The sequence below is a fragment of the Alexandromys fortis genome, unplaced genomic scaffold, assembly GCF_014885135.2.
Source record: "Alexandromys fortis isolate MF-2015 unplaced genomic scaffold, M_Fortis_MF-2015_v1.1 scaffold_328, whole genome shotgun sequence".
NCBI lineage: Eukaryota > Metazoa > Chordata > Mammalia > Rodentia > Cricetidae > Alexandromys > Alexandromys fortis.
Window position 1 is genome coordinate 1 of NW_026068195.1, and position 25,925 is coordinate 25,925.

Genomic DNA, 25,925 nt, shown 5'->3' on the forward strand with positions numbered 1-25,925 from the left:
GAAGGAATGAAATCACAACTACATGACAATGTACTACAAGCGTCTAAAAGGAAACTGGTGTTTTTCTAGGGAAGGAATGAAATCACAACTACATGACAATGTACTACAAGCGTCTAAAAGGAAACTGGTGTTTTTCTAGGGAAACAAAACACCGCCGTTTGTTTCAGTTTAATGACACAGACGGTAGATACTAAAATTCTTCTTTAAAGTACATGGTTGTAGACAGGCTAAGAGCAGCCAACCCTCCTACCTATTCATGACATCATCTCATTAACCTTGTCATTTCTTTTTTGTTGTTGTTGATTTTTTGTTTGTTTGTTATTTCAAGATGGGGTTCCTATGTGTAACAGCCTTAGCCTCAAACTCACAGAGATCTGCCTGCCTCTGCCTCCCAAGTGCTGGGGTTAAAGGTGTGCACCACCACCGCCTGGCAACCTTGTTATTTCTAACCACAGAAGGTCCTAAAGCAATAAATTGCTATTTGTCATATTTTTTCAGTTAGCTTTCTTCATGGCCTACGAATTAACTATTATAAAGTAAAGCCATAATAATTCCCTCAGATACTACTTCTGAATAAAATCATATTCAAAACTATCCCTAAGGAATCATTTGATTTGCAAAAAATCCAACCATGACTAGTTTATTTTATTAATAGTCATTTAGCTGAAATTCAGAACATATAAGTGATACATGCTGGCTAGTTGACTCAATTTTATTGCAAGTCTGTTCAAGTAATATAGTTTTAAAGTAATACTTTGATGAAAAGGAAGAAAATAACACAGGCCACAATTAGAAATTCAAAGCAAATGGGAGATTAAGTTAGCATCCAATAAATTCATCAGTTTACTTATTTGCATGTTTGTCATAAGAGATATGCTAAGTGATTCAGACAGGTTACAAAGATGAGTACAGCTGCTGCAACTCTTTAAAGTTTTTTTTTTTTTTTTTTTTTTTTTTTTTTTTTTTTTTTTTTTTTTACTCTCTCTTTCTCCCTCTCTGTGAGTGTGTATACACACATGCTCACAGTGACCTTTTGGAGAAACAATGGAACATATGCTAAGAACTCTTGGATACATTTCAATGGTAGAGTGCTTGCCTAGCATGCATAAAGCCCTAGATTTGATTCCTTGCATAGGAAAAAGTAAATAAATGTGCACACTACGGAAGAGATGACATGCTTGGCACAAAAGGATTGAACTACATAAACATTTATTTGAGGGGATGGTAGGAAGGGATAAGAAGGAGGTGGCTTTCAGAAATAAAGGTGAGTGCACACACCTGCGTATGAATGGATCATGCATGGGGCTAACTGAACACGGACTGGGAAAGAGGAACAGCAGCGTGTGTCAGGAAACCAATGGCTCCGCTGTAACTCTGCTAACACCAGTCTTCCACCATCAGCTCTGCAGTCCTTTCAGAGTTCTGCAAGATGCAGTGGGCAGGACCAACTGGGAGTGAAGAATGAGGCAGGGAGCCCGTCTTCAGGAAAGGCGAGGAACTGCTGTGTGGTGCTTCTGTCTCCTTTCCTGCCCCTTCTCTAACCTTTCAGCACTTCAGATACACGAGGCTTAATGCTGCCATCTGCCAGCCCACAGCCACCTTCCTTACGCCTGCTCCATCTTTTCTACTAAAAATCAAATTTCCCAAAGAAAGATCAGTGAGTGTTAGGATACTTGCATGATTAAAAGAATTAGGCATTTAAGTGTGACGGCTTCTTGAGACACAAGAGAGTAATAAGGACAGCTTATTAAACCACATCTTTGTCTTCTCCTGGCCTCTGAACTTCCCTGGTTCTCTCAACCCCCTTTTCTCTGCATTAGTGGGGGGGGGGTGAGGGGGTGGGGGGGCAGAAGCAGCTTATCTCAATCTCTATGGAAGAAATTTCAACCCATTATGTAAAAAATTAAAGGGCATTCATTGAAGAATATAGGTTAGGGTTTGCTAACTGCACTCTCACTCGGAAGTTTTTAACCCACTGGAGTTTGGTAAACAATGCCTAAAGGCCACAGGGGAAGCAATGATTTGGTAAGTGAGGGCATCTGAAAGGAACCAGTATTTGTAGAGCAGGTACCTGAGCATCTCACTTTACCTTCTAACTTATCTTTTAAAGAGATGACAAAGGTAAAAAGGTCAGTAAGAGGCTGTTTCAGATTGAACATATGCATATGCCATTCTAATCATGCTATTTATGGAATACATTTTCATAGCATGTCATTTTTTTACTTGGGGCATTATGTTAAGACTCAGAAGTTTTACATTTTGGAGCATTTCTGATTTCAAATGATAGGCTGGCCACATTACCATATTATGTATAATAAGAAGCTGTTCATAGTAAACGATGACAGCTAAGGCTTCGGTGTTTCAGAGCACACCGTCAGTCCTTCCCGGCAGTCATGGCACATGGTCACAGCACAGTGACTGTCACTGGCGCCATTTGACAGGCAGGAAACTGACCTAGGGAAATGAAGAGGAAACTTCTCCCGTATTATACACGTATGAGGCGGCAACACAAGGGGAGCTCAGACTGGGTCTTCCTGGCTGTAAAACAGGCTCGTCAGCACTGTGTTCGCTCACGCCTAGCAAATCCACGAGGCTGTGTGAAGACCCTGTATGTAAACAAGGTTGGGTGTGTAGAAGCGGATATTCATTCACCACTAACAGGCTGGAGATGATGGTTCAGCAGTTAAGAGACTTGAGTTCAGTCTCCAGCACTCATCAGGTGACTCACAACTGCCTCCAACTCCAGCCCCAGAGCATGTGACGTTCTCTTCGGGCCTCAGAAGACACCTGCACACCTGTGTGCATACACGCACATAGACATACACAACTGAAAATAACAAAAATAAAAAAAGAAAGTCATAGTAACACACTTTGGGCACAAACGTATGTACCACAATTGTGTATTGTGGGGGGAAAACTGGTCAAAATCTCTGTGTCCAAATGTGTATCCATTTCTTTTAGGCTTTCCTAGTTGGTAGGATACAGTTTTTCACAATAGGCTGCAGTAATTTTTTTATGTTTGTGTTATCAGTTGTAATGCTTCTTTTTTCATTTCTGATCTTACTTGATTCTTTTTTAAAAATCAAACTGCAAAGTCAGGCGGTGGTGGCACACGCCTTTAATCCCAGCACTAGGAAGGCAGAGGCAGATAGATCTCTGTGAGTTCGAGGCCAGCCTAGTCTACAAGAGCTAGTTCCAGGACAGGCTCCAAAAGCTAGAGAGAAACCCTGTCTCGAAAAATAAAAAAGAAAAACAAAAAACAAAAAAACCAACCAAACTGCAATATTTGAATATGTTCAATGTCATCCAGGCAGTAAAAATAATCCCTTACACCAGTGGTTCTCAACCTTCCTAACACTGTGACCCTTTAATACAATTCCTCATCTTGTGACTCCCAACCAGAAAATTACTTTCCTTGCTTCTTCATAACTGTAATTTTGCTACTGTTATGAGTCATAATGTAAATATCTATGTTTTCTGATGGTCTTAGGAGACCCCTATGAAAGGGTCATTCTACCAAAAAATGGGTCGTGACCCCCAGCTTGAGAACCTCTGTCTTAAGAGAATATTTAATGACATGGGAAAATTCTTATTAAGAGCAAGAAACAAAATTTTAATGTTTATACATTTTTAAAAGGATTTTAAAATGAAATAAGGACACTAACATTTTGATTATCTCTAGGTGAATTATAGGTGGTTTCCAAAATCACTTTACACATTTTCTATGTTTTAAAAATATGATAAAATATGCCAAAATATTAAACTGAAAACTTAAGTTTAAGAGAGAGTTTGAAGTGGTAAAAGGAAAAAACTGAAATGGAGTTTAGAAAAACACTCCTCTTTATTTGAGACAATTTTCCCTATGTACGGCATAGCTAACTTTAACTGACTTGAAACTCATGGCCTTTGTGTTACTGAAGGCGCTTCTTTTGTCTTAGCAAAGACAGGAATAATATATTTCATCTAAATAGACCATTTATTGTACATCTCAAGTTTTTTTTTTAATAGCTGTACTGGTCATCTTAAAATTAAGTAATTTCTAAGATCAATTCAGGCCAAAGAAAATGACACAAATTTAAACGGGGTAAGTTAAAATGAGATGACTTCAGTTACCGAGCAAAGCATTCAATGTATGAATGTAAGTGTATAAAACAATGAAAACAGATGATGAAGTCAAAGCCCAGATCTGAAACAGACTAACTTACAGAATAGGATAAAATTAAGCCCACATAATTTTGAATAGGAAATGAGTACAGATGACTAAGAGCAAAAACTAATTTTAGCTTCATCCTAAAAGACATAGGGTAATAGAGTTAAAGGACTTTTGAAAACCCAAAAATACAAGCTTACATATTTATAACAATAGAAGCTTAATTTTATAGAAGTTTTACATCTGGCAACTCAATAGCTCCCAATACAACTAAGAGCCAGGGATTAAGTAAAAGCAAAATAAATTAAAAAAAAAACCTCCTATCCAATTAATGATACTGTTAAATATTTTTTTACTAACTTAATGCCTTGCCTAACACGTTTTCATTCATTTAAAATTTTTATTACATTTATTTAGACAGTGCGTGTGTGTGTGTGTGTGTGTGTGAGAGAGAGAGAGAGAGAGAGAGAGAGAGACAGAGACAGAGACAGAGACAGAGACAGAGACAGAGGTGGGGGAGGGAGGAGAGAGTACACGTGTTGTGGAATAATCTTTTTGTACACTGTGAAGATATGTCACTCTAATTGGTTTACTACAAAGCTGAACGACCAATAGCTAAGCAGGATTTCCAGACAGAGAAGATGCTGGGAAGAAGGAAGATGCAGAGGAAGCAGAACGGGCAATGCAGAGTCGAAGTAACCGAGCCACGTAAAAGAACAGAGATTAAAAGATACAGGTTAATTTAAGTTATAAGACCTAGTTAGAAACAAGCCTAAGGTGTTGGCCAAGCTTTCATAATTCATAATAAGTCTCTACGTTGTGATTTGGAAGCTGGCTGGCTACACACATGCCATGAAATGCTTTGGAGGCTGAGGACAACCTGTGAAAGTTGGTTGTCTCCCTCGACTGTGTGGGTTCTGGATTCAGGACATCAGTTTTGGAGGAAGCAAGCGCCTTTGCACACTGAGCCATCCTACCTGCCCTCATTTACTATTTTGTACCAGTCAAAGCAAAGCTCCAAAGTAGACAATGCCTAGTGGGTAGGAACAGAAATAAAATGAAGATTCTAACTTAGGATGAGAGTCAGCAAATGACAGAGCTGATGTCGGAGACCTCATCTGCCTGTGCCATACATACCATACAATCCTTCATTCCTTGACCTATACTATCCAAGTGTCCTCTACCCAATGTGCCCAAACTTCTGACACACTGACACACAGCATATTTGCAGGGCTTGAGAAGTACACAATGAAGTTACCAAAAATAATGCAAAACAAACAAAATCTCCCATGAAGCAAGTCCTACAATGCTGTGTTGGGCTCTGTTCTTAGCCATCCTGAGTCTCATGTGGGTAGCAGGCTGGACACACCCACTAGGCCTTTTGACACTGACTTTTTAGCTTAAAGTTAGCTTGCTATCATTTAGTTTCACAATGCAGAGATGATATCATCTGCAAATTAGAGAGAGTGAGGGACACTATCACTAAGGAGCAGCTACTAACAAATAGAGAAGACAGTATCACCGATGTAGTCAAAACAATTAATTCCCCACACTTCCCACATCTAACACAATCTGCATAGCTACTTACAGTGTGAATTTCTGTCACTGGGACCAAAAGTCTTAACATTTCTCGTTCTCCATTTACATGTATGTGCACACTACAGTGCTCACGGGAGGTCACAGGACAACCTGCAGGAGCTGCTTCTCTCCTTCCACCTTCTAAGTCCCAGGAATCAAACTCAGGCCATCAGGTTTGGCAGCAAGGACTACCAGCTGAGCCATCTCACCAGCCCAACTGTCAAAGATTTTTCAAGTTACTCTTTAATCAAAACATGATGAAATCAGCCTTCTTACTCTGATAGTGGGTTTACAAAACGTATTCTTTTCGATCATTATATTTAGAAATACATTCTCAAACCAAAGACACTGAAAACACACTTTAACTGAACTATTCAAAACATTATGATACTGAAATATTAGGAAAACACAAATGTCTGAGAGCAGGAGGATGATTACATAAAGTAACCTCGTGGAAGGAAAATATTTGAAGCACTGTTAATATAATAAGTAAATCTTGATGGTCATTAACATAGAAATTGAAGGGGGTTTCAACTTTTTAAATAATATAACTCCAAGTATAGGGGAAAGTGTTCGATGCTACTGCATTGTTCCACTTCACAATAATACGCATGAATACACGAAGTTAGAGACTTTAATACTGCCACAACAAGGATGCTGCATGGCTAAGTTAGAAACCCTCACTCTATCATTGTTAACTACAGTTGAATGTTACAGGCCTATGAGGCTTATTAGTACTTAAAATGCAGGAAGGCAGTAAGGTGGTATTTTTTGTTTTGGTTTGGTTTGGTTTTGTTTTTGGAATAACTGGAACACTGCAGGTCAAACTCCAGGCTCTCACCAGTTGAAGGCTAAACCTGGCATCCTCCTTTGATAAATGTTCATTCTCCACTTATTCATTATTTTTCTTCCTAATATAAGCAGTCACAACACTACCAGAGTTCTAGGACATGAGGCTCACCCAGCACTAGCTACTTGAACCTAATTTTGAGGCCTGACGCAGAATCTGCATTTTCCACGTCTTCACTCATGGTTCTGAGGGACTTGCGCTGAGCATAAGCTCCATTAGGAAGCACTTTTCTAGAGGTTAGAGATTTAACAACGAAACGACTTCCAGTAAGCAAGAACTGGCAGATCAGCTTATTTTACAGTCTAACATTAAAAAGTTTCTTTGTAAAATTTCCTCAACATCTTGGTTCTTTAAAAATCTCAAGTCAGAATGAAAGAACTCTTCTAAATTTAGATAAAAAACAAATCACCAAGCAGATATTGACAGCAACACTTTTAGTTCAATGCAAGGGTCACTGAACTCTGCTAGAATGATAGCAAGGTAATTCAATTTGGACTAATTTTAAAGGAACATTTTCTATTAACCTCTTGGGGTCCAATTTGGCAGTTCTAACCCACCAAAACATCTCCAAAGCAGCCCAAAATATAAAACAGGATATTTTTATTGTGATCATCTGAAAAAAAAAGGTAAAAGGAAGTGACTAATAAAAGCTCCGTTTAGCATATAAACACTCCAAGTTTCTATTTCCCATCCTTGAGTATTTTCCATTACACTGAATAGTTCATTAGGCTGTCATTATTATATATACGTTAAAAACATTGATCTCTTGACACTGAATAGTTCATTAGGCTGTCATTATTATATATACGTTAAAAATATTCATCTCTTGATTCTTATCCAAGTTGGGTTATGGGATACAAATCAGTGGTAGAAAACCCAGCATTCAGAGTTCAACCCCAAATATCAGAAAGAAAAGAAAATGCTCACTTATTTTGTATATGTTTTCTGGTTTTGTTTGGCTGCTTGTTTGGGGATGAGGATGCATATTTTATAGCCCTTGCTGGGCTAGGACTCAAGAGATCTGCCTGTTTCTGCCTCCCAAATGCTGAGATTAAAGGCATGTATCCTGATCTTAATGGTTAGATAATTGAAAAATTGCAACTTAATTTGAAAGTAAAAGTGATTCTTTAAAGGAAGACATTCAAACATTCAGAATTCAAATATTTAAATCATGGATTCAGATTGAACAGAAAAGACCCTTTGGGTCTTTTTACAGTACCTTTAGACAGATCGAGAATGACAAGATTTAGTAAGACAAGATGTGACCAGAAAGATATCTGAAGGATGCATGGTCCTGAGGTGTGGACCAACGTTAAGACTGGTTTTCATAAATCTTTAGTGAAGCTGTTTATTCAAAGGTCAGAAAATACCAAGATTAAGAAACTGTAAGTCAAATTCATTAGACACGTAAGAGACAAATTAAGTCATGCCCTTGTACCTACTCATGATTTTGTTTGAGACATCCTCCTATCTAGCCCTGGCTAACCTCGAACTTAGGATCCTGTTGCTTCAGATGAGTGCTGGAATCACAAGCATGTGTCCCAATGCTCCTAGCTGTGGTCTAATTTTTTTTAATGGGTCTTGGAAAGTCAAAAAAAAAAAGATGAAGCGTTTGAGGCATGTCCCCTGTTTTGTGTTTATATTTGAAGTAGAGAATGAAAATCTCAGTAAGAAAATGCGTGAAGAACTGTACAACTTTCTCAGATTTCTAAATATACAACGCTTAGGCCCAATTATCTCTTCATCTATTCTAAGGCGGTTTAAAAAAAATGAGAAAAAGAAATCTGAATCAATAAGCGCCTGATGGAGCTGGAGATACTCCAAGACAGTCCTGCAACCAATAGGAGAACTTTCCCTAAATGTGGATTACGGTTTCATCTCTTTATCACAAAACTGAGAACACAAACCCCCGAGTGTTAACGGATACCCAAAGCAGCAGGAAACCCAGTTAGAGTAATCAGTACGGGGAAGCAACCGCTGTTTGTAAGGACTTTAAGGGACAATAAAGGATGAAACAGTTTAAGGGACGAAAAGCGGGATTCATTTCTCCAAGTTAAGGAGCACCTTGTCTCGGGGAGTTAAATATGAGCCTAGGAGAAATGGACGCGGGCTTCGGGCGGGAGGCTGAGGAGTGGGGACCGGGACGAAGGGTCATGGGTTTCCCTAGACCCGCCAGAGGACTGGTGGCAGGATGGCTAAGAAAAGCGAATGGCGGGGGGCTGGACGGAGATGCCGGGTGATGCCTCACCCCACGGGCGCGCGAGGGTCCGAGCGGCAGGATCACAGCGGTGGGTCCGTTTCCCTCGGCGGCGCCCGGGCCCGCCTCCATCTTCGCTGGCCGTGGCCCTCGGGGAGGGGGGGGGCGGGCAGGAGCCACCGGACCGGCGTTCTAGGCCGCCGGGCCCGGCCTCACCTCGCTCGAATTGCCCGCGGTGCCGGCGCCGCCCGCGGGCTGGATGCGCTCGGCTTTCCCGCCCGGCGTTCCCGAGCGCCGGGCGCCGGGGCCACTCGACCTCGGGGGTCGGAGCCGCCTGGGCCTGGAGTTCCCTGAGCGCGGCCGCCCCGGCCCCGGCAGATCCCGAGCTCCGCGCTCGGGCGCGGCCTCCCCGCCCCGCGGGCCTCCTCGCGCCGGCTGGCTCGGGAGCACGGAGCCCCGGGGACGGCGAGGAAGGCGACCGCGGCCACCCCCGCCCTCTTCCCAGCCCGCGGGCCGCCGCGCCACCCACCTGCAGTGTCTTCTCCGCAGCCATCACGACATGCTCTGGAAGCCGGGCCGGCCCCGGGTCCCCCCCTTCGCCAGGCGGCCACCTCTCGCCTCAGCGCCGGGCCGCCGCGGCCGCCGCTAGGGCTCGGGCCGAGAGGGACGCTCCCCCATGCCGCCGGCCCGCCAGCCCGCTGGGCGGACTGCACGCCAGGGCCGCGGCTCTTAGGCGCCCCGGGGCTCCGCCGCCCGCCGCCGCGCTCCTCACTCGCCCGCCCGCCCCGAGCCGCTGCAGCCGCCGCGTGCCGCGTTCCTCCCCTCCGCTCCCTCGCCTTCCTTCGCCGCTGCTGGAGCGGAGCTTGGCAAACCAGCACCTGCTGCTGGAGAACGCCGAGAACTGAAACAGGAAACCCGGAGCCAGGGGGGAAACCCGGGAGGCGTGGAGAGGGGTGAGGGGAGCTGCTGGGACCTGTCGGGCTCTACCCGAGCCTCCTCCCCTCCTGCTCTTTCCCCTCCGGGCCCAACCCCAGGGTCTCGGATCCCTCCTCTCCACTCCCCAGTTTTGCCCTCGACGGTGCTTCTTGAACTGGCCACCTTATCACCAGCCTACCCCAGCTCAGATCATGTCCTGGGCAGTCAAGGAAATCGTGTTGCTTTCTCAGGGCATGTCCCCGTTTGTTGACTTATTATTAATACCCTGCAATGGTGGCGAAGGGGGGAGGATTGGACGACAAACAAAACACCACACCCTGCGTAATAAAACTAGTAAGGGAATTTAAACAAATGAAGCAGTAGGGATTTCACCCTTTGGGAAGGACTTCCTCCAGCTAGGGAACTGGCTTTGCTGGAAATGGCAATCACTTCGGGATTGAGGTTAAACCCAAGATAAGCTCAGATCTCTGGGCTGGGAACAGGCAGCCCTGTGCACCGAGGTGGACACGTGTGAATAGCTCTGAGCGCAGAGCACGCCTGTTTCAGAGAAGCGAACAACACCTAGCACAATCTAGGTCAACTTCTCGGAAATGCTCCCACCATCTTATTCATCTGCTTATGGGAATGTTATCAGGAGTCTCACTTCTCGCCCTAACTGCTGGATACATCTAATTCTGGAGCAGGAGGGAAGGACGCTAATGGGCTATTGCCACCATCAGTAGTTTGGTTATATCATGAAATTGCCACTACAGCCAGGCGAACTGGGCATTATGATCCAGTTTATTGTTAGACAGTCCAAGTTCTAAAATTTTATACAGCTTGAATAGAAGAAAGCACGTGTTTGTCCCAGGACTGGCCTATGGCGCCTTTGGTTACACTTTTCGCTTTTATTAGAATTGTTTCTTGCCTTTCTGAATTGTTTTCAATAGGACATAGATCATTTAAGCCTGGATTTCGGTCTACTCAATGTTCTAGCATTCATGATGTCTCTCGAAGCTCGAACTGCATAGTTCAATGTTTCTTTTCTTTTTTGCATCAATGAAATTTGCCTTCGTGGCTCCGGTGAGCAGCGCGCCTATCCCCATTGCATCTTTAAGTTTTGAGGAGGTCCCAGCTGAAAGCATCCTTCCCAGGATTCCCAGAGAGAAGAGAGAAGAGAGCAGGGTGTCTTAGCCCATTCTCCGCCTTCAGCGGACTAGTCTTGGGGCCTAACAATAAAACTGCAGGCAGGAAGTTGGCGCTGGTGGTCCACAGTTTTGGTATCACCTTGGAGACCCCGGGAAGACTAGAAATCTGTTCTCGGCAGCAGGTGAGATGTTTGGCAGGAGAGTTAGAATACTCCGGGAAGGCAGCCCCTATACACTGGGCCAAACCCACAGAAATCTCTGGAGCAGGACTAAGAGGTGGCAGGAACTTAGAAAGAAATTTGGCTGGCAGAAAACAATAAGTCCCAGCCAGTAGGAGATGACTTTAGTGACGCCAGGAAATTTCTCCGTTCTACAGTGTCCTGCCCACACACCCTGCCTCTTGCCCCGTGTCCTGCAATTGACTCATCCAAGTTCCAAGATCGGGCACTCTGTTAAGTACTTTGAGATAAGGTGAATATTATTTGTATTTACTAGATGATTATGAAATTATAAATACTAGTCTTTGCATATATTTTCTTTCTTTTTTGTTTTTTTTTTGTTTGTTTTGTTTTGTTTTTTGTTTTTTCAAGACAAGGTTTCTCTGTAGCTTTGGTGCCTGTCCTGGAACTAGCTTTTATAGACCAGGTTGGCCTCGAACTCACAGAGATCCACTTGCCTCTGCCTCCGGAGTGCTGGGGTTAAAGGTGTGTGCCACCACTACCCGGCTTGCATACGTTTTCTTGTATAATGCCCACAAACTCCACAGAGAGGGCTACTGGCCATAATCTCCCTTTTTGCCGATGAGGAACCCCAGACTAGGATTACAGTCGCTAGATAACCAAGAGGGCAAGGACTACAGCTTAAGGTAGTTTGATTCTAGAATTAAGAATAAGATACAATAACTGCCGTCAATCACGTTGCTATTTAGCTGAGGGAATAAGAACACCCAAAGATAATAACCCTGAGTTTTGAAAAGGGGAATCGGAAGCAGATTGTGTTGGGTAAATAGCATTCTGATGGGTTATGATGGGAGATAATGATTATATCAAGGACAGAACTAAGGAACGTCTGGGGAACAGAGATTCAAAGGAAAGGCCAGAGGGGGCAGAAGGGCAGCATCACAGAGATTTGCAAGAACAGAAAGAAGGAAAAAGGAGGGATGGAAGAGAGGAAATGGGAGAGAGATGCAGGCAGATGCTTGGTTCCAGATAGCCTACAGACGTGTGGAGAATCTGTGACAGGTTTAAGATCATCTGGAAAATGTCTTATTTTCGGAAGATAAGGCTGTTGCATTGATGGGATGGTTGGAAGGCAACGGGAAGCAAAATCTGAAGCTCATATGGCAGAACTAGATGATGCAAGCAGCAGGGTGAGCAAGGAAGGAGAGAGATGTTACTGTGTGACTTAACGTAGAGGCTCATGGGAATCTGGGCACACACTCAGTGCAGAGATGAAGTGGAGAAAGGGAGGTTAGCAGGCAACTGAGTGTGGTGCGGAACCTGAAGTCAAGGTAAGGGGTAGGGTGGAAGGACCTACTTCTAAAATTCAGAATCATCCAGTCTTACATGTGCACTGGAGATAATACCAGGTTCTGCATGCATGACTGTCTTAGTGCTATCTAAAAATAGAGAGTGTAGGAGAGGCATTTATCTGCTAATAGGAGAAAAAAATACAAAAATTTAACATGGTTTCCATTACAAAGTAATCAGGTAGGATGGTTCATTTTTATAAAACAGCATTGAAGGAAAATTTCTAATAAAAATAAACTTTCTAGGGCTCTGAGCTAAGTTGGCTTCCTGCATTTCCACTTACACCATCTTCTTTGCCCCCAAGCTATTCTTTTTTTGTAAGGAGCGAGAAATAAACAAAACAGTTTTCACAGGTTCAGAGGAAGTTTGAATGTTGGAAGGAGACATCATTTAATCTGAACCCACTTGTCATTTTGGTGAGATCAGGGATCAAATCCTACCTGCTCAATAGTAAGCCTTCACGAGGTGTTAGTTCTCAGAGCAACTCTGTGCTGTAGTCATAGAACCACGCCTGCACCTTGAATTGCAACTTGGAATTGAATATAACTGCAAGCTCAGGAGGCCACATCTGCACGGTGTCAAGCTCTTGGAACAGTATTGCTGGTTGACAACGCTGCCTTTGGATGGGTGACTGTGAGCGCAGTTACTTCTCCCTCCTAAGAGACACTCTCCGACTGTCACACGCTTAGGTTTATGCTTGAACCATAAAGGTACAAGTTTAGATGCCTGTCCCATCCCACCATGGCTTGCCTTCATCAAGAATTTCTATTTGCCCCCTGCCAGATTTCCAGAGGCTTCTAACAGTTAGCTCTCAGGTTCAAAACTGCCACACATTTCTGGCCAATGTTTCTACTGTCCTCAAAGGTTTCCAAGTGGTGTCCTTGGGGGCTTTTCTTATGGGTCCTTTATGGACCTGTAGCTACACGTGGAGCAAGAGTTACTTGTCAGAATTTCGGAGTCTCCTGCCTCACGCCTCCCCCATTTCTGCCAGATTCTTACCTTAGCTGCAACGAGGTCGGCAGTTTCTTCACTGTGCCTTCATCTTGAGCTCTTGAGCCAACGGTGCTTTCTTCTAGTTGAAGGGCTTCTTTACAGCTTCTGTATCCTTCAGAATATTCTGTAATTCCAAAAACCTGTAGATGAAGTCTAGCTGCATTCACTAGCACGACTCCACAAAAACTCTCTCCCAACCACACACCGTGTCAGACGCACAGGGTGACACAGCACCTCTTGCCCGGTAGTCTCGGGGGCGGCTACCGCCGCTTATTAATGCTGCATTCTTAGAGAAGGAAACTAGAAAACACGAGGATACGTCTTGTTGGCCAATCCTAGGACTTCTTTTTTTTTTCTGATGGGTAACCACAAGATTCCGTAGTGGCAGGGTGACTGTTTTCCTCCAGCGTTTGAGGGAGGCCACCAGAGAACCACAGGAGCTAAGTTTTCTGTACGCCAATGTCATAACCATATGCTGGTTTTCTCCCCGAGCCTGGAATGGCAACATTGCTTTTTACCATGTTTGGCAAACGCAGGGGACCTGAGAACAACAGAAATTTCGCTGCTATCTCCAGGAGGACTATGATTGCAAATGCCACGGCCGTTTACACAGCTCAGAAGTTTTAGAGATTTTCTTTCGAGATGGGATTTCAAGTGAACTAAAACCTCTTCCTTACCTAGGCAGGCATCTGCGGTCTGAAAAGGAAACTGATACTTAGAATTATAAATACACCAAAATCGAGCAAGCTGAAGACAAGATAGAGTCTAAGGGTCACCTTGAAAGACCATTAATTAGCATTATTTGCAAAGATTATAAAGAACAGTAGTTTAAATGTGCACTAATGGAAGATTATTTAAATAGCATACTCTTCCCATCCACTGGTTTTATATCTAGCTGTCAAAGACTAGAGATGCTTTATGTCAAGCTACATCGTCTACTGAAGGGTGGGTAGAGAGAGTTTAGCTTTTGTGTGAAGGCAAATCTATGGTTATCTAAGCACACAATATCTTTCACGAACACAACAAACTAAACAAACTAGGGTCACTGGTTGCCTATAGCCAGAAGGACTGAATTAACAGAAGAAAAGGGTAAAAGGGATTTTCTTATTGTTCTATAGACTCACAGTTTTTGAATTTTAAATTGTACGTATCAATTCAGCTTTCAGAAACACTGTTTAAAAGGCATTTTTATTGATAATGTGTCTTTTTGTCGATACATTTCTGTTGAATTTCGTAACTAGTCAGGTGTTTTTTTTTAAGTAATAGAAATAATTCCAACTTTACACATGGGTTGATGCGAATGCAAATTAGGGTAACCACGGTGGAAATCAGCATGGAGGTTCCTCAAAACACTAAAAATAGAACTATTGGATGGTAAAGCTATTTCACCACCCAAAGAAATGAAATCAGCACATTATAAAAATACCGATGTAGCTGCAGAACTATCCACAATCACCTAGATATAGAATCAGCCGAGGTGCCAATCAACAGATGAAATGATTAAAAAAGGTGGTGAATGCAGAGAGGCATATTATTCACCCACAGTGAAGGACGCGCTGTTTGTAGAGAATGGGTGGAACGTGAGGTCACTGTGTTAAGCAAAACAAGCCAGACTTGGAAAGACAAATATTGCCTTTTTTCCTCTCCTAGGCTGTAACAATTTTTTTTTTTAAAAAGAGATTCAAGCAGAAGGGGAAAAATTGGGAAAGAAAAAGAGAACTCGTGGGAATAGGCAAGGCGTTAATGAGAGAGAGAATTAGCAAAGTACATTATAGGCTTGTATAAATACACCACAATGAAGCCCCTTATTTGGAACAGTTCATATACACCAATGAAAGAAAAAAAGTCGTTCCCAGTGATGAGGAAGAGGAAGTGAAGGAAGCCCTGTGAGTTGCACGTGTGGAGTCTGGGGCTTCCCAATCAAGGGAAAGATGTCTATGGTCATGTGGGAAGGGAGATCCCATGATTACTTAAGGATTCCCAGAGAGAACTAAGGAATTAGTCACAGTGCTTACAACTTAGTTGTTAAAACTCCAACCTCAGGGTCCATGAGGGTGTTTGAAAGAAACTACTTTAAGAGAAACATTTGGGGGATGTTCTCATAGCCAGAGACCAGAAGGAAGTGCTCACACATAAACTGGAGGTCTCATGGTAGGTCAATTATAGGTTTTTAATAATGCCCATCACGCAGAATTCTATTGGCTTATTCTGTGGTATTTCTGTACCACAGAATTCAGTTCCATGAAGGCAGAGGTTCTGTCTTGCTCCCCAAAAGATCTTTAAGTCTTTTGTCATGGCAAGGATGTGACACTCAAGGTGGCTCTAGATAATTGGAACACCCCAACATTCCTATCTGTGGCTATTTCTTTCTCTTTGATCTGTTGGAAGGCAGTGAAGGCATGTCCATGGGAGCTAGGACTCACGGCCTTTGAAAGAGCGACCAAGGTAAAATTCAAATCCCAAAGCGAATGGGAAATCAAAAAAATATTCAAGCATGGGGAAATAAGGGAAGGAACTAAAGACTAAGATCTCGGAGTAGTACAGGCATGAGAAAGAAAGAAGAAGAAAAAGAGTAGGAGGAGCAGGAAAGAAAGACTAAAAGGTTGCCAAATGGCCAGCAAAGAAATGAAATGAAACTCTGCCTTCTAAACAAGCAACAAAGCCTGCAAGAAGAAAGGAGAAGTCGGCTTTGTAAGAAGGGCCGCAATGATGGGAAGTGCAGGATTATCAGCAGGGCATACTGGCTGCTGAGTCACCGTGGGACAGAGACTGCAGTAGTGGGGGTGGATCCAGTCACCCTGACGGAGGGTCTAGATTGAGAGTGGGAAGATGAGTAAGCTTAGTGGCTAATGTCAGATAGTTGAGGGGAAGCAATCGATCTAGATAGCTCCGAGCACCCACGGTTGACTCTGAGTAGAAGTCAGTGGAAAATTCACACTGCCAGTTATTTCTATCTGAACACTGAAATTCCAGAAGCTACCTGGGGGAGGACTGTCTAAAAGCCAGGTAAAGTGATTTACATCTGCAAGGCCAGAGTTCAGGAAATTGAGGAGGCAGGATTGAGGCGGTCAAGGCCGGATGGGCTACTTAGTGAGACACCTTCTCAATATGGAAAACTATATAGGAAGCAGAAGTGAGGGCTCCAGGCAGGAGATGTCAAGTTTATCTTTAGTAAGCAAGAGCCACAGTGTTAAGTTGGAAATGACTAAAGCCTTATAAAGGGATAAAATGTTGGAGGCATCTTGGGGATTTAATGGTCTTTGTCAACCTCAGGGATTGGGTGCAGTTGACTCTGGAAGACCTTTTTATTCTGCCTTTTCTATTCTGAAGCACCCAGAGTTAAGGGTACCAATAGGGCCACTCCCTGACTTCTGTGTCTGGTCCATCATTTTGGTCTCTTTATCTGAATTCTTTTTTGGTGGCCCCCTGAATTGCTTCTCTAGCTCTTCAGCCATCATGCACCTTCCTTTAGCTTTTGATTCTTATATACAGATTTCCTGAGAAAGTCTAGGTCTCCTGGATTAGCCTCAGAATATCTTTGTGTTGGGGTGTGTATTTGTTCCTGTGTGTCTGTGATAGTGCATATGTGTGTGTGTGCACGCATATGCGTGCACTCATGTGCCTGCGCCATGCACCCATGCTCCCTTGCAAGTGGAGCTGAGAAGATTAGATATTTCTCCATCTCCTTCAGGGATCCTCTTATGTTTTTCTTCTGCCTTCCTTCTCAGAGCTGGAATTAAATGTACATGCTGCCATGCCCAGCTTTTTGTCGGGGTGATGGGGGAATCTACACTCAGTACATTATGCTTGGGGGTGAATATCTTGTCTACTGAGACATCTTCCTAGAGGGATTCAGGAACCATTGCTCCTAGTTTAGATAGCTACAATTTACAAATAAACACTGGCAAAGATGTTCGAAGAAACTTGGGCTGCTGAAGTGGTGTGATTCCCCAAAACACGCTTGCAAAGGCACATGCGCTTTTCACATTCGGAGAAGGTCTTTACAGCCACTTCTGTTTCCTTAGTGCTTGGTTCTTCGTGTTCAAAAGCAAGAGCTGGCGTTTTCTGAGACCCTCTGTAGTGAAACTGAGTACACATAGCTTAGCCGTGTGGAACTGGAGTAAGAGTTGGTAGGGGAGGCTCTTATTTCCTTTAAAATCTGGGAACATTAAGCATCCTAATGTTATTTTAAGTTACAATGGATACATGCTGCTTGTAGGAAAATTTACAGTCATGCTGTTTCAAAAATGGAAATCATGTCTAATCCCTTCACACAGGTAACCAATCACTTATACCTGTATTTCACTACCACCTTTAACTCAAGCAAGCAAGTCTTGAGCCTCAGTACTGGGCTCAGAATCATGAAATTTTAAAAAGTCCATATCCTAAACTACAGTCTTGAAATATGAGACACAACTGAAAAAGAAACCTAGAGGAAACACTTGATTATAAAGATCAAGTGCCCAAGTTGCTGGATCTGGGATCCTCAGGACTGTTTTCAAAATAACCTGTTTACAATGGGGATTCATTTAGTCCATAAATATTTGTGGGCCGCAACTGTGTGCCAAGCACTCTTTACATCCGTCACCAGCTCCTGAGGAGAGTTTCTAAGTGGAAGAAAGCAGCTACCGTCTGTCTGACAACTCGTCTCCTGTCATTCTCTGCTCACTTTCTGCCAGTCATGCTGGCCTGCACAATCCTGATATTTCTCTCTCTGGTTTTCTCCCTGATATTCTTTACATTTTTGTTCAAATATCACCTGATTAAAGAAGCCGTCCTATATAGCACCCTATTTAGAATATCATATATATTATATATCTCCTCTCTTTGTGTACATTCTGGTCACGTTCAGTCCTCTTAGCATAATAAGAAAACTATAGGGTCATGATACGACCATGATTTGAGAGCTCTGGAATAGGAAGATCAGGATATACAAATAGTAGATTCTTTATTGATAAAGATGAATGGAAAGTTTATGCGGATGGAAGTTTGTTCATCCATAGGTGAAAATGAAGGAACGCCCATCTCTGGCTATGGTAGAAAGACAACAGGCATGATATGACGATTAGGACACATCATAGGAAACCCAGACAGATGTATAGCCACAGGCACTGTCTTCAGCAAAGTCTCCCATGGGCACAAGAAGGAGGCAAAGCAGGGAGCAGGAGTGAGACAAAGGGCTGTGATAAGCCTTGGGTTAGCCAGGTGTCAGCTGCTCCTCCCCCTGAGCAAGCAGTAGGCTGTCTGAGCAGGTCTCAGCTTGCAAGGTGACCTATCCTTGGGTTTTGGTGTTGTAAGTTCCTTAGGAGTCCGTCCCTACCTTACTTCTTCAGATCAGTCTCTTTGTTTTTGTTCCTCTACTGCCTACTCCTCAAAAGAATATTTTGTAACCATTATTGTGTGTGTGTTGTGCACACACGCTTGCACATGCATGTGCATTCTTCTACCACATACATGCCAGAGGGTAATGTAGAACTCACTAAGGAAGCTAGACTGGCTGTCTGGCAAGCCCCAGGGATCCTCCTATCTCCACCTCCCGGGCACTGGAATTACAGGCATTCACCGCCACTCCCAGGATTTTTTACAAGGATCCTAAGGGTCAAACTCAGGCTCACCTCTACTGAAAAAGCAGACAGGATATACCAGAGAGCAAATGAACAAAAGGAATTCCATAAGACAGCTAGTCCTCTGGAGAAACAAAGCAGAGCACTACCAGGTTTGGAGGCTGGTTTGTGGCTGGTGGTGAGACAACATCTCTTCCTAATCCTCCTTGAGCTACAGTGATGTTACAGATCTAGCCACACACGTGACACCGAGCTGAAGCAAAGGGCAAGTGAAAGAGACTCTCCAGAGAGTGGAGAGTTGTTAAGGATCCTTTGTAAGAAGCAGCATATTATAGTGAGGAGCTTGGGGGGGGGGGAGGGAAGGAGAGAGAGAGAGAGAGAGAGAGAGAGAGAGAGAGAGAGAGAGAGAGAGAGAGAGAGAGAGAGAGAGAGAGAACTCAAAGAGAAGCATGGCCACATGGTCAGGGGCATGGATCAGGAGGGAAGGCTCTCCATCCAAGTATGGGCTGTCTGCCCTAAGTGGGTCGTGTTTTCTTCTGTTTGCCTTGGACTTCGTATCTTTCTCTTGCCTTATCTCGACCCAGCCTTCGCTCTTTATCCCACCTGTTTGGCCCTTGCAGGCTGTTTAGTTTAAATGCCTTTTATGTTCTTGGTAAACTGTACTGGCATCTGACAGTTTCTGGACCCTAGTTAATGTAGACAGGCTGATCTCTTGACCTATAACAACTTCATGAGGCAGGATGTACCACAGCATTTCATTCTGCTCTTGTTGGGCTCATCTAGATGTGTTAGATCCCCTCTTCTAAGCTCACAGAGTCCCGTGTGATAATTAACCCACAGAAGAGAGGAATGTGCTCACCCAAGTGACACAACAAAGCAAGAATGTAAATCTGTTTGGAACCTCCGTGGCTCACAGGCGCACGTGCACGCTAGGAGTACAGCATAGGATGACACACATACAGCGCTTAGGACAGACCTAGACTTTTGGAAAAATGCTCAGTAAATGTTAGACCTGATGACAGACAACCTTGGCCACCGAGTAGCTTATGTTTAAAAGAGGGCATGGGAAGTTTAGTAATGAATAAGTCAGAGAAAACCAATTTAGCACCTGGAAGGATCTTGGCTATTGTGTTTCTCCCCTTTTGGTAAATAAAGTACCAGGCATTTAATAATAGTGATGGCGATATCCTTTGAAAAAATATAAAGAGGAAGAGCAGGCATGTTTGAAAAAAATAATCAGTTCAGTTTTAGAGGTTGAACTTGACGGGCATCTAGAATGTCTGGCTGGAGATTAAACAGTTCACTGCAGTGCATAGGCAGCGTGCTTGGTTCTTTACAGTGTCAGCCGTCAGATTATCTCCATGATACATGGCGTTATTCAGCTTTCTGCTGTTGTGACACAGCACCCAATGCTCTCACGGTAAGGATTTACTGTGCTTCATACGTTCAGTCCATGGCTGACTGGTTCCATTGCTTTTTAGGCCTATGACAAAACAAAACAAAAAAAAATCACATAAGAAGCATGTGTTATTCCCCAGAAGGCCCCTGAGCGTAGCTCGCCTGGGGACCTACATTTCCCAGGAGCCCCTAGCGGTCCACGCAAAGGCTGCGCAGGCGCAGAACGTGGCTTCTGACGCACGTGCGTGGGGAACCCTTTAAAAGGCCGGAAAGCCGTCTGTTCATTCTCTTTTCCCCTTCGCTCCCGCACGGTGCAATAAAGCTCACGCTCCACGTGGGTTTTGTTGTGTGTTGCATCCTTTCGCGTCCGAAGAACAGAAGATCAGAAGAGCAAGCAGAAGAAGCAGCAGCATGTAACAGAGAAAAGCCGCCCAATTCACGATAACCAGAAAGGAAAGCCAGGGAGAAGAAAGAGGATGGCGTTCCAAGGTACCTTTCAAGGATACTCCCTAAATGACCAACTTCTGCAAAGTAATGTTCAGCTCCTAAAATAGTCACCACTCCCCATGATACACTACTTTAAGAATCTGCCAGTGGATTTCTGCACTGATAAAATCAGAACACCCAAGAGCTGATCATATACAAAAATCCCACCTAAGAACATTGCTACACTGGGGACAAAGCCTTCAACACATGAACATGGGGGAAACATTTCATATCGCAACTTGCGGCCTCTTTTCGTCTGCCATCACCTTTGTACAGACATTTGCCTTGCCCCTGTGTCTCGCATTCTTCCTCAGTCACGTGGCTATACAAGTAGTGTTTATCTTGTAAGTTTGCTGTGGGCCTTAAGGTGATTTTTGCAAAATACTCAGAAGGTCCTTCAGCATATAGATTAAGGAAAACACAAAAAGCAGAAAAAAATAGCAAGATCGCATTGGGGTCATGGAGTCCAAGGAACAAATGTTACTAGAAGAACAGTAGCTGTCAGATGTTAAAGTAGGCGGGGAACTTCCAAATGTGTTATTTTTTTTCATGTTGGAACGTGTTTACACAAAAGGGTGAAAGAAAAAATCGAACAAGGTTATTCTACCTAATCAGTAATCAAAATAGCATGTATAGCCGTTATGTGCAGAAAGGCTGAGTCAACTAGAAGCTCCTGTTAGAAAAAACAAGACTGAGCTAGAATCTGGTTTACATAGATCACCTCTGTTGAGTCAGAACTATGTGTGCCAGGCTGCTGACTGGCTTCCTTGTAGTTGCCTGCTCCTGTTGAGCCACTGGAGGCCAGAGAGGTGTGCCCAATTCTTCCCGAACGCAGAACACTGCAGAACTGGGACCTTCAGTACAGAAACTCTACACACTGTCTTCTCTGCCCATCTCCTTCAAACAAACCCTCACTGGTGGCTCTGGGGTCCATAGATGACAGGCACCATGGTTAACATTACAGTTGTGAGGTACAGTTAGTTGTGGAAAACCAGAAGTCAGGAGGCTGGTTTTGAGTCTGAGCAATCTAGTTTCGCTTGTGATAAGCAGCATGCTTGAGCAAGCTAGTGAATCTCAACTCATGCATGCCTTTTCTCTGCTAAGATGGTATGTTCACAATTCCGCAGGAGTTAGAATTTGTGCTTAACTAGCCAAACCATGTGGGTTATCAATAAGCTTCTTTGCTTAGTAGGTGAGACCGTTTTAATTGAGTTATTCAAATGAATTCCCAAAGCTCTTAAAGATTCTGCTTAAAGGGACACTTCTCTCTGGGAATAGGACACAGATGCAATTCTCACCAAAGGTATTTTTTCTTCTTTCAAAAGTACAGAAAGAAAGAAAATTCCTTCCTGCCTGCGACCGAGAATGTGGGATAGCTTCGACAAGTAGGGTCCACACTGTTCTGATAAAATGTATGCAATTTATTGCTGTGAGTTTATCTACAAAGAGGTAAGATGAGATGGACTATCCTAAGACTCTTCTTTTTTTTAAAAAAAATTAATTATGAAAGCAAAGACGGAATAATGAGTTCAAAGACAATTTGGGCTAGATAGTGAGTTCAAACTACTCTGGCCTACATGGTAGGACCCCGTTGCAAAGAAAGTAATGGATAGGGAAGGAGCTCAGTGGCATAGCGTAAGTCCCAGGCCTGGGTTTAAGCTTCAGCATCACAAAAATATGACTAGCAAAAGTATATACATATGTGTGTATTGCATACAATATAACATTACTCTGAGCTATGAACCCATCCATCACTTCATATACCTCTCTTGAATATAACAACATTTAACTTTTATTCTCTGCAATCCTCAAGCACAGACTAGTTGTAAGTCTCCTTTTTAAAGAAGCAGAAATTTGTGGTAAGGATCTTGGATAAGGAATAGAAAAGAAAATGAATGAAATAAAGGGAAATCCAACAGAATGAGAAGGTCAGCCTATGAGAGATTACTCTGCAGGCCAAACTCCGGGAACTGACCGGCAAGTATGTAGAATGGGCAAGCTGGAAGCCACGGGACAGGCTGGAAGCCACGGGACAGTGTGAAGACACGAGGCTGGGTAAGAGAAAACAGCTGAGTGCTGGTGTGTGTTGTGTATGAGAGCAGAGCCACTGCTTCTCAGAAAGTACACAGTGAGGTTCAAAGTGAGAATGCCCAAGCTGAAGCAACAACAACAACAACAACTCTTAGTTGTGTTGCTATTGTCCTCTCTTTACTCTTGAGTGGAAACCGCCTCATTTCTCCAGCTGTAACACAGTAATGTATTCGATATATTTTAAAGCGAGTCAGGATTTTACTCTTGTACAATTAATTAATGAATCTTTTATAATCACTAGGAGTGCTAGAGGATCAGGCTTGAAGACTGTGGAGCCATCCACCATGTCCAGCACCTAAAGGCATGAAGATCCCAGGCAAATGCAATCGTCTGCCAACATGCATAGATACAGTCTCATCTCCAACTTGATGCTGCCACCAGTGGTGGCTACTTAGACTCCTGGGCTCACTGCTTCTGGAAAGAGAACACAGTTTCTGCTCTTGCCAGGGCAGACTGGAGGAGATTTATCACCTTTCTTTCTGTGCCATTAGAGTCTTGCTTAAAACCTATGGTGAGAGCCTCCAGTCAAGAGAGTCTAGGCCACATTCCAAAACCTTTGTTGGAAGAGAAGCTGGGTAATTAATACCTACAGTACCAGGAGGCCCCTACCTCAGGATGATTCCCACATATAGTAATCAGGGTTAGAGACCATAAAAAAATATAGTAAACACACACATATGCACGCGCACACACAATTTGTAAGAGTTCTTTGAGTCTGGTGAATAATGACAAGATATTTTGGCACAGAACTCCTAAGCAGTTTCCTTTTAGCTCTCAGATTCTTCCAGTCAGTTCTTAGGAATTCTCTAAGAAAGTAAAGGCAATCCTGATTTCATCATGTTTTGGTCAACAACCGACCACACAGAGACAATGGCGATTTTGCCAGCAGTAGACAGGGCTCCAGGGCCATGCTGTTGGCTGTCTCCTGACAGTGACAGGAAGCTCTACTAAAGAACCCATGGGATCTTGGCTAACAGCACAAAAGTACTTCAGGCCCAGACAGCATGAAGCAAGGTTGGATTTATTAAGGAAGTGAGAAGAGAGATAATACATGCTAGCGTGGGCATCAAGAGAGATATATGTTAAGCATCCTGACCACAGCCCTGTCTGCACTTCTGTGACCTTGAAGCTACTTTGGCTGAAGGATGTAATTTACAACCAAGTTTAAAGAGTAAACAGAGTTTTAAAACAAAGGAAAGTTCAAAGGTTAAGTATAACCATATGATTTGGTCTACATGTTGGTTTTATCTCAAAGAATTTCCTTTTGCAAGTGAAATCATATATTATTCAGAGGTAAAGATCAGCGAGGGGTGTTGATAATAATGTTAAACTCAGAGGTCCCTATGCTCGGGCTTAAGCGAGATCGGGTCACTTGATGTTTCACTACTTTGAGTATTTTCTGTAGGCAGCCCTTGGAGTGGGTTTCTTTCTGCTTCCTGCCAATAATATCGAGTTCTTGACCCTCAGCAAATGAGTAATGTACACCAAATTCCAAGAATGAGTGGCTTCTTTCTGTTCCCCATTCCTTCTTAATTTTCCCAGTCCGTCTTTCCTATCTCAGTCTTAGAAGACTTACTTGATCACCTGCTAACCTTGTAGCCATTGCAGGAAGTGCACAGAAAACAAAGTAACTCTCAGGGTGTGTCCACAGTGTTAAAGGATGGGTGACAACAGCCTTCTACTGAGGAATATTATCTGAAGAGAGTTTTAGTTCAAAACTTTGAACACAGTATCAAAAATCAAGGAAAGATGGCTAAGTGGGTAAAAGCACTTCCTATATATGTATAAGAACCTGAGTTCAGATCCCAGTACCCACATATAAAGTCATGTATGACCACGTACTGGCTTATACCCAGGGTGCTGTGGAGAACAGGGACAGGAGGATCACTAGGGCTTACTGGCCACCAGCCTAGCTCCAGGTTCATTGAGAGACCCTGTCTCAAGGGAATAAGGTAGAGACTTGTAGAGCAGGACATCTGATGTCCTCCTGTGGCCCCTATGTGCATATATATACACACTACCTACACATACACACAAACACACACGCTTCAAAAAATCAAGGTGTCCCTTTGTTACACAAATATATACTCATTAATATAGCAAATGTATTAAACTATATTCAGTTAGTACCCACTGAAATGAGAAATAGATTTTAAGTAAAGGTAGTAGGACTCCTTCATACTTAAGGCACACCAAGATTATGTAGTCCTAAGTAATAATAATAATAATACAAAAAGGAACAGAGCATGAAAGATTTTCTCTACCATTAAATATTTTCTTGAAGTTTCTGTCTAGATCTGTGACAAAGTAGTTGTCATGTTTTTCTACAGATAAAGTGTCTTTGTAAACCAGAATATAGACTGTAATAACTCATATCTACTGCATCTAATAGTCATCTTCCAATTCATCTGCAATGTTGGCTGTGATGAAGCTGTAAGCCACACAGCAATTTCTAGTATCTCCACAGTCTTTCTGCACTCTCTCCCAGCACATAGAGTGGCTAATTTATGTTAGGAGATCTGATGGAAATTAGACTTTCCTCAACAGCCTGGGAACTTTTTCTATGCATATTTTTCTACTCATTCCATCTGGAGACAACATTCCCCAAGTGATGGTAATGAAAAGATGGGCGGCCTTCCGTTGGTGCTTACTCAGTCTGTCTTTCCTGTGAGTCATTATTGTTTTCCAGCCAGATGCCAGGGCAAGGCTGGTTTTCAGTGTGCCCTTTTCATTCATTTGGAAACTAAAAAGGTACGCGGCGCACCACGTCCTTCATCTTAGCCATGGCCTTCATGTCAGCCACCGGCTCTGCGGGACTCAGAGGCAGAGAGAGGTACCTTCACAGCTACTGCAGAGTGCAGCACGGGCTGCCGTCTGCTTCGGGGGAACAGTCACTTGGGGCTTGTTAACCGTATGCTTCGAGGGCTTTGAAGGCTAGAGGCCTGGCGCTAATAACATCTCACTGCTGGGCTTTGGAAGAAAACAGGCCTTTATCTTTGTACCTGGGAGATAGAAATGGAGCAGGT

The 25,925-nt window shown here is 43.3% G+C and overlaps 1 long non-coding RNA gene across 2 annotated transcripts; it reads left to right on the plus strand.

The window, feature by feature from the left end:
• The first annotated feature begins 20,503 nt into the window (after positions 1 to 20,503).
• On the plus strand, positions 20,504 to 24,964 carry LOC126492984 (uncharacterized). 2 transcript variants are annotated; one of them, XR_007589731.1, is made up of 3 exons: positions 20,504 to 20,811; positions 22,134 to 22,257; positions 23,141 to 24,964. It is a non-coding gene; the product is annotated as an uncharacterized lncRNA (long non-coding RNA). The 2 variants fall into 2 exon arrangements; XR_007589732.1 differs by having other exon boundaries at positions 22,139 to 22,257.
• Positions 24,965 to 25,925: the final 961 nt, after the last annotated feature.